This window comes from Cherax quadricarinatus, chromosome 52, assembly GCF_038502225.1.
Source record: "Cherax quadricarinatus isolate ZL_2023a chromosome 52, ASM3850222v1, whole genome shotgun sequence".
In the NCBI taxonomy this organism is placed as follows: Eukaryota; Metazoa; Arthropoda; class Malacostraca; order Decapoda; family Parastacidae; genus Cherax; species Cherax quadricarinatus.
In genome coordinates, this window is record NC_091343.1 from 10,179,920 (window position 1) to 10,191,283 (window position 11,364).

Sequence of the window (11,364 nt, forward strand, 5' to 3'; positions counted from 1 at the left end):
TATGCAACTGAATGAACAACACTTTGAAATTCAAGAGAACTTATACTTTACTCAAATCTGATTTGCTCAACTTTTACTTTATATTGAATGAATGGCACAGTGAGTTGTCTTTACTTTCAATGCAATAGGGAAACACACAATAAAATGATAAAATGGACTCAATAAAACTTGTGCAAAAATAAAATAAACTGAGGCACAATTCACTGAAATAAAATAAAATGGCACAGAAAGAATAAAATATTATGCACAGAACAGAGCATATGAAACTGCACTGAAATAAACTGTTGCAATATTGCAAAATAACAATTGCTAATCAACATGTACTGCATAAAATTTCTGCAAGAAAAACTTTAATGGCAACACAATCTTTGCACAAGAATTATTGCAAAATGAGTCAATGTGCAATAATAAAAAAAATTATTACACACACAAGAAAAGAAATATATCAAGGAATGAACACTAACTCTTAACTGCACTCAAGCAACACTTAACAAGCAAAAGAACAATTTACTCTAAAAGAAGAACTTAAAAATTGCACTAAGAGTGAATTTGTTCAATGAAACATGAAAAATAATAGGTGCTAAAACACAGAACAAAAAGGTTTGAACACTTACAGTGATGCAGAACACAACACATCAACATAAACACAATACTAGAATTTTCTTGCAATGAAACTTGGTGCGAAAATTTTTTGTAAAAATGATTTCTTGCTTGCACAAAATAATGGCACTATTGTCTGTGGAAATAAGACAAATTAGACACTGGCTAAATGAAAGGATATGAACACAAGAATGTTCAACACACAGGGAACAAAACAAGAATACACAAATGCTGGGAAGAAAAAATTATAACAGACAACACTGAGTTGTGAGGCAGAATAAAGCTGATAAATTACTGAAATACTTCACTGGAATACTGAGAACACAAGGTGATTCTGAAGTGGAAACACAAGTTCTATCTGCTCATATGTTGCACACACAACAAAGGAAAAACACTAAGTACTTACTTCAAGTGTATAAAAAGACACACAACACAACAGACATAAGATAAAGCACGAAAATTAACACTGAATTAAGGAGATAAAAGATTATTGCAAACAGTATATGATAAACACTGAGTCTGATCAAGAGTCACTGAATGTCACTAAGAAAATCACTGGAACACAAAAGAAATGTCTCAACACTCGCAAATGTCTCTATGAAAAAAAAATATTAATTATCGCTGTAACGACTTGGTGTAGAATGAGGTAGATGGTAGTGGAGAGTAGAGGATTGTTTTTGTCGTCTTGCTGCTGTCCTCTGCACACGTGATCATAGAATTGCGCTTACATCGACAATGAACTCACACAGGAGGCTTTCAACGGTGGTGCGAAACACACTCTAGCTCTTGACCCCCTATGTGGTCCTTAAAATATGGTGCTACAACCCTTAGTAGTGCACCAAAACACTGGTAGAGGTTGGGTGATTACCACAACACAGTGATAGTGGTTGGGTTTGTGGGCATAACAGGGCTAAGGCGTCTGAGACCGCGTGGTGAGGCACACGTGGTGAGTGGGTGGTTGGGCCTATGGGTTGAATGGCGTAAGCCTCACTGAGAACAGCCACACTGCTGCGAAGATATTCTAAGCTGGCTAGCTTAAAATACACCCACGAAATACCACAACACCACAAGGATGAAAAAGAGCACTCAGAATGGCTTGGAGCTTGAATCACAAGCGATGAAGACTACTCACATGGCTTGCTTGAGTACTGGGGTAAGGCACCTGGGTTAGTTGCTAGCTGGCTTATCTTAACCCTTCACACAGAATAGCTTGATAACTTCACACGATGAGCACAGCAGGGGTGGAAGCTGGCTTGGCAGGCAACAGAATTGGATGGAGTAGACTAGGCTCGACTGAGCTCCCTCACCACAGACTGGAAGCTGGCTTATTTTGCAAACTCGGGAGTGATGCAAATAAGCAGATAAACACTAATACAAAGAGACTGACCAGTGAATAATGTAGTGGCTGGTAGAAGCTTGAGAAAATAGCTGGCTTGAGTAGGTCGGCCTACTGGCGACACGAAATGGCCGTCTTGCTGGTCGAAAGAAATCTCCGTACATCGGCGTAATTATCAATTTTACGCCCACACCGCTGGCACCATTTATCGTAGGGGTTCTTAAATGGAGATATCGAGGGTTGAAGGTAGACACACTTGTTGGATGGTAACAATATATATACTGTCAGACTGTGATGATGAGAAATGGAGCCCAGCCTCTGCCTGTCTTAGCCTGTCTAGGTCTACACTCCGACTGAGAGGGAGGCAGAGGTACGACCGTACACATGCGCATCCCGTGACGTCACACAAAGTCACAGGCCTAAAAGGGATCTCCTATCTAAAGCACATGGATGATACTATATGCTATGCTATATAACACAGGGATAAGCAACTATGCTGACAGTGTGGTGGTGGTGGTTGCAGTGTGGCAGTGGTGGTAGTAGCAGTGTGGTGGTGGTGGTGGTGGTGGTAGTAGTAGTGTGGTGGTGGTAGTAGTAGTGTGGTGGTGGTGGTGGTAGTAGTAGTGTGGTGGTGGTGGTGGTGGTAGTAGTAGTGTGGTGGTGGTGGTGGTGGTGGTAGTAGTAGTGTGGTGGTGGTGGTGGTGGTAGTAGTAGTGTGGTGGTGGTGGTAGTAGTAGTGTGGTGGTGGTGGTGGTGGTGGTAGTAGTAGTGTGGTGGTGGTGGTGGTAGTAGTAGTGTGGTGGTGGTGGTGGTAGTAGTAGTGTGGTGGTGGTGGTGGTAGTAGTAGTGTGGTGGTGGTGGTGGTAGTAGTAGTGTGGTGGTGGTGGTGGTAGTAGTAGTGTGGTGGTGGTAGTAGTAGTGTGGTGGTGGTGGTGGTGGTAGTAGTAGTGTGGTGGTGGTAGTAGTAGTGTGGTGGTGGTAGTAGTGTGGTGGTGGTAGTGTGGTGGTGGTAGTAGTGTGGTGGTGGTAGTAGTGTGGTGGTGGTAGTAGTGTGGTGGTGGTAGTAGTGTGGTGGTGGTAGTAGTAGTGTGGTGGTTGTAGTAGTAGTGTGGTGGTGGTAGTAGTAGCAGTGTGGTGGTGGTAGTAGTGTGGTGGTGGTAGTAGTAGTGTGGTGGTGGTAGTAGTAGTAATGTGGTGGTGGTAGTATTAGTAGTGTGGTGGTGGTGGTGGTAGTAGTAGTATTAGTGTGGTGGTGGTGGTGGTAGTAGTAGCAGCAGCAGTATTAGTGTGGTAGTAGTAGCAGCAGCAGCAGTATTAGTGTGGTAGTAGTAGTGTAGTGTGATGGTAGTAGTAATAGTAGTGGTAGTGGCAGTAGTAGTAATGTGAGGTGGCAGTAGTAGTAATGTGTGGTGGCAGTAGTAGTAATGTGTGGTGGCAGTAGTAGTAATGTGTGGTGGCAGTAGTAGTAATGTGTGGTGGCAGTAGTAGTAATGTGTGGTGGCAGTACTAGTAATGTGTGGTGGCAGTACTAGTAATGTGTGGTGGCAGTACTAGTAATGTGTGGTGGCAGTACTAGTAATGTGTGGTGGCAGTACTAGTAATGTGTGGTGGCAGTACTAGTAATGTGTGGTGGCAGTACTAGTAATGTGTGGTGGCAGTACTAGTAATGTGTGGTGGCAGTACTAGTAATGTGTGGTGGCAGTACTAGTAATGTGTGGTGGCAGTACTAGTAATGTGTGGTGGCAGTACTAGTAATGTGTGGTGGCAGTACTAGTAATGTGTGGTGGCAGTACTAGTAATGTGTGGTGGCAGTACTAGTAATGTGTGGTGGCAGTACTAGTAATGTGTGGTGGCAGTAGTAATGTGTGGTGGCAGTAGTAGTAACGTGTGGGTGGTGTTAAACAAAACACCCCACATTAAACAGACTTTCATTGTAGATCACATTTCTCTCGGGAAGTGATAATCGTCACTACGGCATTCGTCAGGAAAAATTTCCCTGACACTGGTCTAGCATACGATGACCTGTTCATTGGTGCCGTTGTCACTACGACGGGGGCACATTCCGAGGCATCCACTGCTGGAGTTACACACACACACACACACACACACACACACACACACACACACACACACACACACACTTGAATAGTGCAGATATTGAGGACATCATATATGAAAGACCCCTCGAGCCCAGTGACCACGTGGTTCTAACTTCCAATAGTTAGTAGGGTTACAAGCGGAGAGCGATGCAGGCAGGGGAGGATGAACGAAGCTAAACTACAAGAGAGGAGACTACACAGGCATGAAGAATTTCCTGCATGAGGGTTAGTGGGACAGAGCACTGGCACGGAAGTCAGTAAATGAGATGATGGAATATGTGACAACAATATGCAGTAACAGCCTAGTTGATCAGGCCCTGATCCATCGGGAGGCCTGGTCATGGACCGGGCCGCGGGGGCGTTGATCCCCGGAATACCCTCCAGGTAACCTCCAGGTATGCAAGGAAGCTGAGGAGAGGTTTCTACCCAAGCGTACGAGAAATAACGAGAAGGCCAGGACGAGCCCTTGGTTCACAAAGGTGTAGAGAGGCCAAAACCAAGTGTGCTAGAAAATGGAAAAAGTATAGAAGGCAAAGGACCCAGGAGAATAAGGAGAGCAATCGTAGAACCAGAAATGAATATGCACAGGTAAGAAGGGAGGCCCAACGACAATACGGAAATGACATAGCAGCGAAAGCCACATCTGACCCTAAGCTGTTGTACAGCCGCATCAGGAAGAAAATAACAATCTAGGACTAGGTAATCAGGCTGAGGAAGGAAGGAGTGGAGATCACAAGAAACGACTGAGAAGTTAGGAGCTCAGCGTGAGATTCAAAGAAGTGTTTACAGAGGAGACAGAACAAACTACGGAAAGACAGATGTGGGATACAACATCAAGTGTTGGACAAAATACATACAACCGAGAAAGAAGGGAAGAGGCTGCTAAGCGAGCTAGATACCTCAAAAGCGATGGGGCCGAATAACATCTCTCCATGGGTCATGAGAGAGGCAATAGAGGCACTGTGTGTGACACTAACATCTTCAACACTATCGAAACTGGGCGACTACCTGAGTTATCGAAGACAGCAAATGTAGTTCCAATTTTTAAAAAAGGAGACAGACACGAAGCACTAAACTACAGATTAGTGTCACTAACATGTACAGTATGCAAAGTCATGGAGAAGATTATCGGAACAGTGTTGGAGCACCTAGAAAGGAATGAGCTCATCAACGACAACCAGCACGGTTTCAGGGGCGGGAAATCTTGTGTCACAAACCTACTGGAGTTCTATGACAGGGTGACAGCAGCAAGACAAGAGAGAGGGGTGGGTAGTCTGCGTTTTCTTGGATTGTAAGAAGGCGTTTGACAGTTCCGTACAAGAGATTAGTGCATAAGCTGGAAGACCAGGCAGGTATAACAGGGAAGGCATCGCAATGGATCAGGGAATATCTGTCGGGAAGACAACAGCGAATCATGGTACATGATGAGGTGTCAGAATGTGCGCAGGTGACGAGCGGGGTTTCACAGGGGTCATTCCTAGGACAGGTGCTGTGTCTTGTGTATGTGAATGATAAGGAAGGAATAGACTCAGAAGTGCTCTGTTTGCAGATGATGTGAAGTTGATGAGAAGAATTCAATCGGACGAGGACCAGGCGGAACTACAAAGGGATCTGGACAGTCTGCTCCTGGAGTTCAACCCCACCAAATGCAAAGTCATGAAGATTGGGGAAGAGCAAAGAAGACCGCAGACGGAGTACAGTCCAGGGGGGCCAGAGACTACAAACCTCAGTCAAGGAAAAGGATCTTGGGGTGAGTAACACCAGGCATATCTCTTGAGACGCACATCAACTAAATAACTGCTGCAGCATATAGGCGCCTAGCAAACCTAAGAATAGCATTCCGACATCTCAATAAGGAATCGTTCAGGACCCTGTATTTCAGGCCTATATTGGAGTATGCAGCACCAGTTTGGAAGCCGCACCTAGCCAAGAATGTAAGGAATTAGAGAAAGTGCAAATATTTCCAACAAGACTAGTCCCCGAGCTAAGAGGCATGTCGTATGAGGAGAGGTTAAGGGAAATCGACCTGACGACACTGGAGGACAGAAGAGATTGGGGGGGATTTGATAACATATAAATTACTGAGAAGAATTGACAAGGTGGACAGAGATTGGATGTTCCAGAGGTGGGACACAGCAACAAGGGGTTACAATTGGAAGTTGAAGACTCAGATGAATCACAGGGATGTTAGGAAGTATTCTTCAGTCACAGTTGTCAAGAAGTGGAATAGTATGGGAAGTGATGTAGGGGAGGCAGGATCCATACATAGCTTCAAAAAGAGATATGATAAAGCTCACTAGTAGCGACCAGTGAAGAGGCGGGGCCAGGAGCTGTGAACTGACCCCTGCAACCACAACTAGGTGAATACAACTAGATGAGTACACACACACGGTTTCAGTGTCGCGATGAGCTAAGTCGATCCGATTTGGCTCTCAAAAATTAGCACATGACAAACAATATTCCTCTTCCCCCTCTCCGCTTGGGTAAAGGTCAAGAGGAAGGGAATGATCCCTACAACCATAAACAGTAGTCCTTAATTACCAGTACAGTTGTCGTCGTTTGTTGTTATATTGTTGTTGTAGCTGTTGTCGTTGTTTTTATCACTGCTGTTGTTGGGTGGCATATTGTCTATCCATATTGCATCGCACAGGATCGTGTTGAAACAGTCTCCCAACTCAGGCTGATAAATTTCGACAATATAAGAAATTCTATCACTTGGGTGACGGAATATGACAGAAAAATTTAGCTTTTCTTCCCACTATGTAACTCTCCTATATAAACTGATGTATCCAACTTTGGTAAATACAAATTGAAAAGCATCTCATTCTAAACATGACAAGATTCATTACACCGTTATCATACACTTCAAGTTGAAATAAACACTGGCGTCCCATCTGCATGTAATTCCTAACCATGAGTAATATAACATAATGATGGTGAGGGTGTTAATGATCGATGTGGTGATGGTGGGGTAAGGTGATAAGTGTTGGTGGTGAAGGTGTAAGCGATGGTGGTGGTAAAGGTGATAATGATGGTGTGGTGATTTTGGTGGTAAAGGTGATAGTGAGACTGCTGGTGCAAGTTTTGGAAGGCAGTATTAAAAAAAAATGCAAAATACCAATAGCACGAGAATACGTTGTATTTTGGAGAAAAGCCTGGATGCAGGTGAAAACTCAAAGGCTGTAAAAATGAGGATATGACTCCTCTACACAAATGAGGAAAAAAAATGGCAAAAAATTACAGAACTGCAGGACAAACATTACACAACACAAAATCTTTGAGGCTGCCGTGATCTGAGGAAAAACACGAGATTAACCTAAAACAACATGGTATTCATAATTTCTATATGAAAAATGGTACACCAATGTGGAAGTCTTTAAGAGAAAACTAGCGAAATTTTTCTACGGGAGATCCTTGATCGCCCGAATGGTGTGTATGTGAGGTTACGGGCTAGAGGTAGTGATAGCCTGGTAGATAAGACGGCCAACAGAGAAATCCTCGCAGGCCAGACTGCGGGAAAGAACTGCTAAAACCGGTTTGCTGTGATCTACCTCTGGTTTACCTCTGGATGAACCCGGGGATTATCACCTCGGAGGCCCGGCCTCAGACGGCCTGCTCATTCTGGATGTTGATGTTTTTTGTAAATAGTTCCACGTTCCATCACAGCTTCAGGTAGGTCGACAGGTAGCCCGGTTCAATGGAATTTTCCTTAGGAACTTAGAAAGTTTCTCTTGATTACATTTAGAGCTCTACTGCTACTTCCTATTGTACTTGACGATGGTGTATGCCTCGTATATACTGTACAAGTATTCGTTGCAGCAGTGTGCAGGCCAAGTACAGGAAGATGAGGGCAGCGTGTCTGACGCGTGGAGTAGGTTGGGGTGCCCAGGGTTGCGTGACGCCCCACACAAACTCGCACCCGCCCAGGTGTCAGGTGTGTGCCCGCCCACCCATGCCAGGTGTATACCCGCCGCCCACCCACCTACTCTGTGTGTGTGTGTGTGTGTGTGTGTGTGTGTGTGTGTGTGTGTGTGTGTGTGTGTGTGCGCGTGTGCGTGTGTGTGTGTGTGCGCGTGTGCGTGTGTGCGCGCGTGCGCGTACGCAGTTTCAAGAGGGGAGTCTCAGCTCCTCATCCTGACTCGTTCCCGCCTACCAGATTTATTTCCTCCTATTGGGCTAGGTCATTCCGCATCTTTACATCTCTGAGGTTGAGAAAACACATTCTGGTCTCCCTGAGACTTATTTGTCTCTTAACTACCAATTGTACCCTAGTGTACCCTTTTCCAGCCTCTCGAATAGTCTATCCCCGTCCACCCTATCAAGTTCTTTTTAGATTTATGTGTGTAAATAAAGTCACCCCTGGCTCTTCTATCTTCTGCTATAATCAGGTTCAATTCCTTAAGTCTCTCGTAATAGCTCATTTACATTAGCTTATAGGCTAGTCTCATCTGCACTTCTCCAGTTTCTTGACATGCTTTATCAAGTGTGGGCTCCATGGTAGTGCTGAATACTCTAAGATGAGCCTGACATGTCGTATACAGGATAGTGAATAGCTTTAGTCTGATGAAATTCAAGAGTGCTAATCCCAGATTCGCCAAACGAGTAGTATTTGCAAAAGAGGTTATTCTGTTAGTGAGTGCTCCGGGAAATACACTCGGCAGTATGCTATTGCTAGGTCTTTCTCCTTGAGTGAACTATGCAGCCTCTGTTCCTAAAGTGTGTGTGTGTATGGGGGGAGGGGGGGAAGGGGGTGCACGTGAGTGCCTGTGTATGCCCTTAACTATTTGTGACTGCAAGGGTTGAGTCTCAGCTCCAGGCCTCGTTTTATATACTTGTAAATTGTGGCACGCTAACCCTGGTCTTCTGGTCCCTCTCATAATCACTTGTAAAACTGTGTATACTCCTTTCACCACTTTCTCATCGAGATTTTGATTTTCTAATTATCCTCGGAAAACATGCAAGCAATCACGAGGGTGTATTCAACAAATGAAATTTCAACAACAAAAACATCAATTGGAAGCAAATAAATCATGACCTTATGCTGGGAAGAAAATATGACTGACACGGATCTGAACCAGTATCTGGAGAGGATGAGCTCAATGGCACTGGAAGTATGATCCAGATACGTACCATTGAGAAAGAAAAAAAAAAGAGGAGAAAATGCAAGTTAGAGAAGCTGCAGAAGAAACCGAAGATCGTTAATCACCTGTCTGATAATTCTTTTCGTGTTTCTAGATTCTCTTGCACCCTTTCTTTGTCTTCTACATTTCTCTCTTCATTAGCGTTACGTCTTTCACAAAAAGAAATATGTAGGATGATTTCTTTAGGCATGTATTTTAGGAACAGTACCGGTCTCGGTACAGAACCCGGTAGGGCACCTCTCGTCAAGCTTGTCCATATCAAAATCTCTTCCCGGAGACCATCACAATCTCCTGCCACTCAGGTTCTCTTTGAACCAGAGATGTATATTTCCCGCTATCCTTGCCTGCTTAATTAACAAATCTGTGGACCAGTCTCTTACATGTAATCCACCAGTGCCTCTCTTTTCTGATTCATCTATTATGACGTTCTCTAGCACTGCCTAATTGGCTCCCCAGCAACCAGAGCTCCCATGCTAGTTTCATTTCTCTTAGTTTATTTCTCTATGATTAAAATTTTCCATCATCAATAATTGGGCTTTACCCTAGAGCAGGGGTGGGCAACCTTTGGCACGCGCGTCAAACCTGGCACGCCATCGACTTCTTTCCGGCTTGCGAACCTCTGGTCCCAACTCAAAAAAAAATCTATGTATCCGTTCCAAGCGGAGAAATAGTCCGTCGATTCGAAAGATTATTCTATCACTTTTCGTGAAAATGTGTGGATAACATTAATCAGGTGCTACTTTACATGGCCTGATGTCAGTTTAAGAGTTCATCGTACAGTTCGTACTACTAACCACAACACTGGTTTTCCCTTTTTTCATATTTACGATTAATTATATATATATATATATATATATATATATATATATATATATATATATATATATATATATATATATATATATATATATATATATATATATATAATGCATATAATCACTATTACAAATTCTATTTGCATTCTGCTCTTTACAAATTGTACAGAATGTCACGATCACCGGCCAAGAAACGATGTTATTCAAATGAAGAGGATATTAGAGAATTTAAAGAGTACTGCACTGAAAAATTTGGCATGATTAAGAAAGATAAAGCATTATGCATTTTCTGTTCTGAATAAGTTTTGTAGGACTTCTTCTGTGAAGAGACATTTTGAAACTGTTCATAAAAACTTAAGCATGAAAACTGAGCAAGAACAAAGGGAAATGATTTGTCGTGAACTGAGCGAGACAAAAAAAAAAAAAAAAGTCTGATATTTTGAGGAAATTTATTTAGGGTAGGCCTAGTTCCAACTTAGCTGTTGCTAGCTTTGAGGTCTCCAAAGTTATTGCTCAACATGGAAAGCCACTTAGTGATGGGGAGTATATTAAAGCAGCATGGTTAGAATGTGCCCCCTTACTTTTTGACAATCTTTCAGAAAAGGAAAAGATTATTCAGCGCATTAAAGATTAGTCTGAGTAGAAAAACGGTTAATGATAGGATACTTAAGCTGGAAAAGAATGCAGCGGAACAATTCAAGAAATTTTCATGCAAGTTCTTTTCCGTGTTGATGAAAGCGCAGACATTACATCAGCTAGGCTAGCAATTTTTTCACGACGTATGCAAAGCGATGATTAATCTTGTAACACTACCTGAGCGTACCACTGGGGCTGCAATATGTAAAGCAGTTTTTTTTTTTATCACACTGGCCGATTCCCACCAAGGCAGGGTGGCCCGAAAAAGAAAAACTTTCACCATCATTCACTCCATCACTGTCTTGCCAGAAGGGTGCTTTACACTACAGTTTTTAAACTGCAACATTAACACCCCTCCTTCAGAGTGCAGGCACTGTACTTCCCATCTCCAGGACTCAAGTCCGGCCTGCCGGTTTCCCTGAATCCCTTCATAAATGTTACTTTGCTCACACTCCAACAGCACGTCAAGTATTAAAAAACCATTTGTCTCCATTCACTCCTATCAAACACGCTCACGCATGCCTGCTGGAAGTCCAAGCCCCTCGCACACAAAACCTCCTTTACCCCCTCCCTCCAACCTCTCCTAGGCCGACCCCTACCCCGCCTTCCTTCCACTACAGACTGATACACTCTGAAGTTATTCTGTTTCGCTCCATTCTCTCCACATGTCCGAACCACCTCAACAACCCTTCCTCAGCCCTCTGGACAACAGTTGGTAATCCCGCACCTCCTCCTAA

At 43.5% G+C, this 11,364-nt stretch overlaps 1 pseudogene; it reads left to right on the forward strand.

Moving 5' to 3' along the window:
• Positions 1-10,107: 10,107 nt before the first annotated feature.
• On the forward strand, positions 10,108-10,755 carry LOC128696873 (uncharacterized; annotated as a pseudogene).
• The last annotated feature ends 609 nt before the right edge of the window (positions 10,756-11,364 follow it).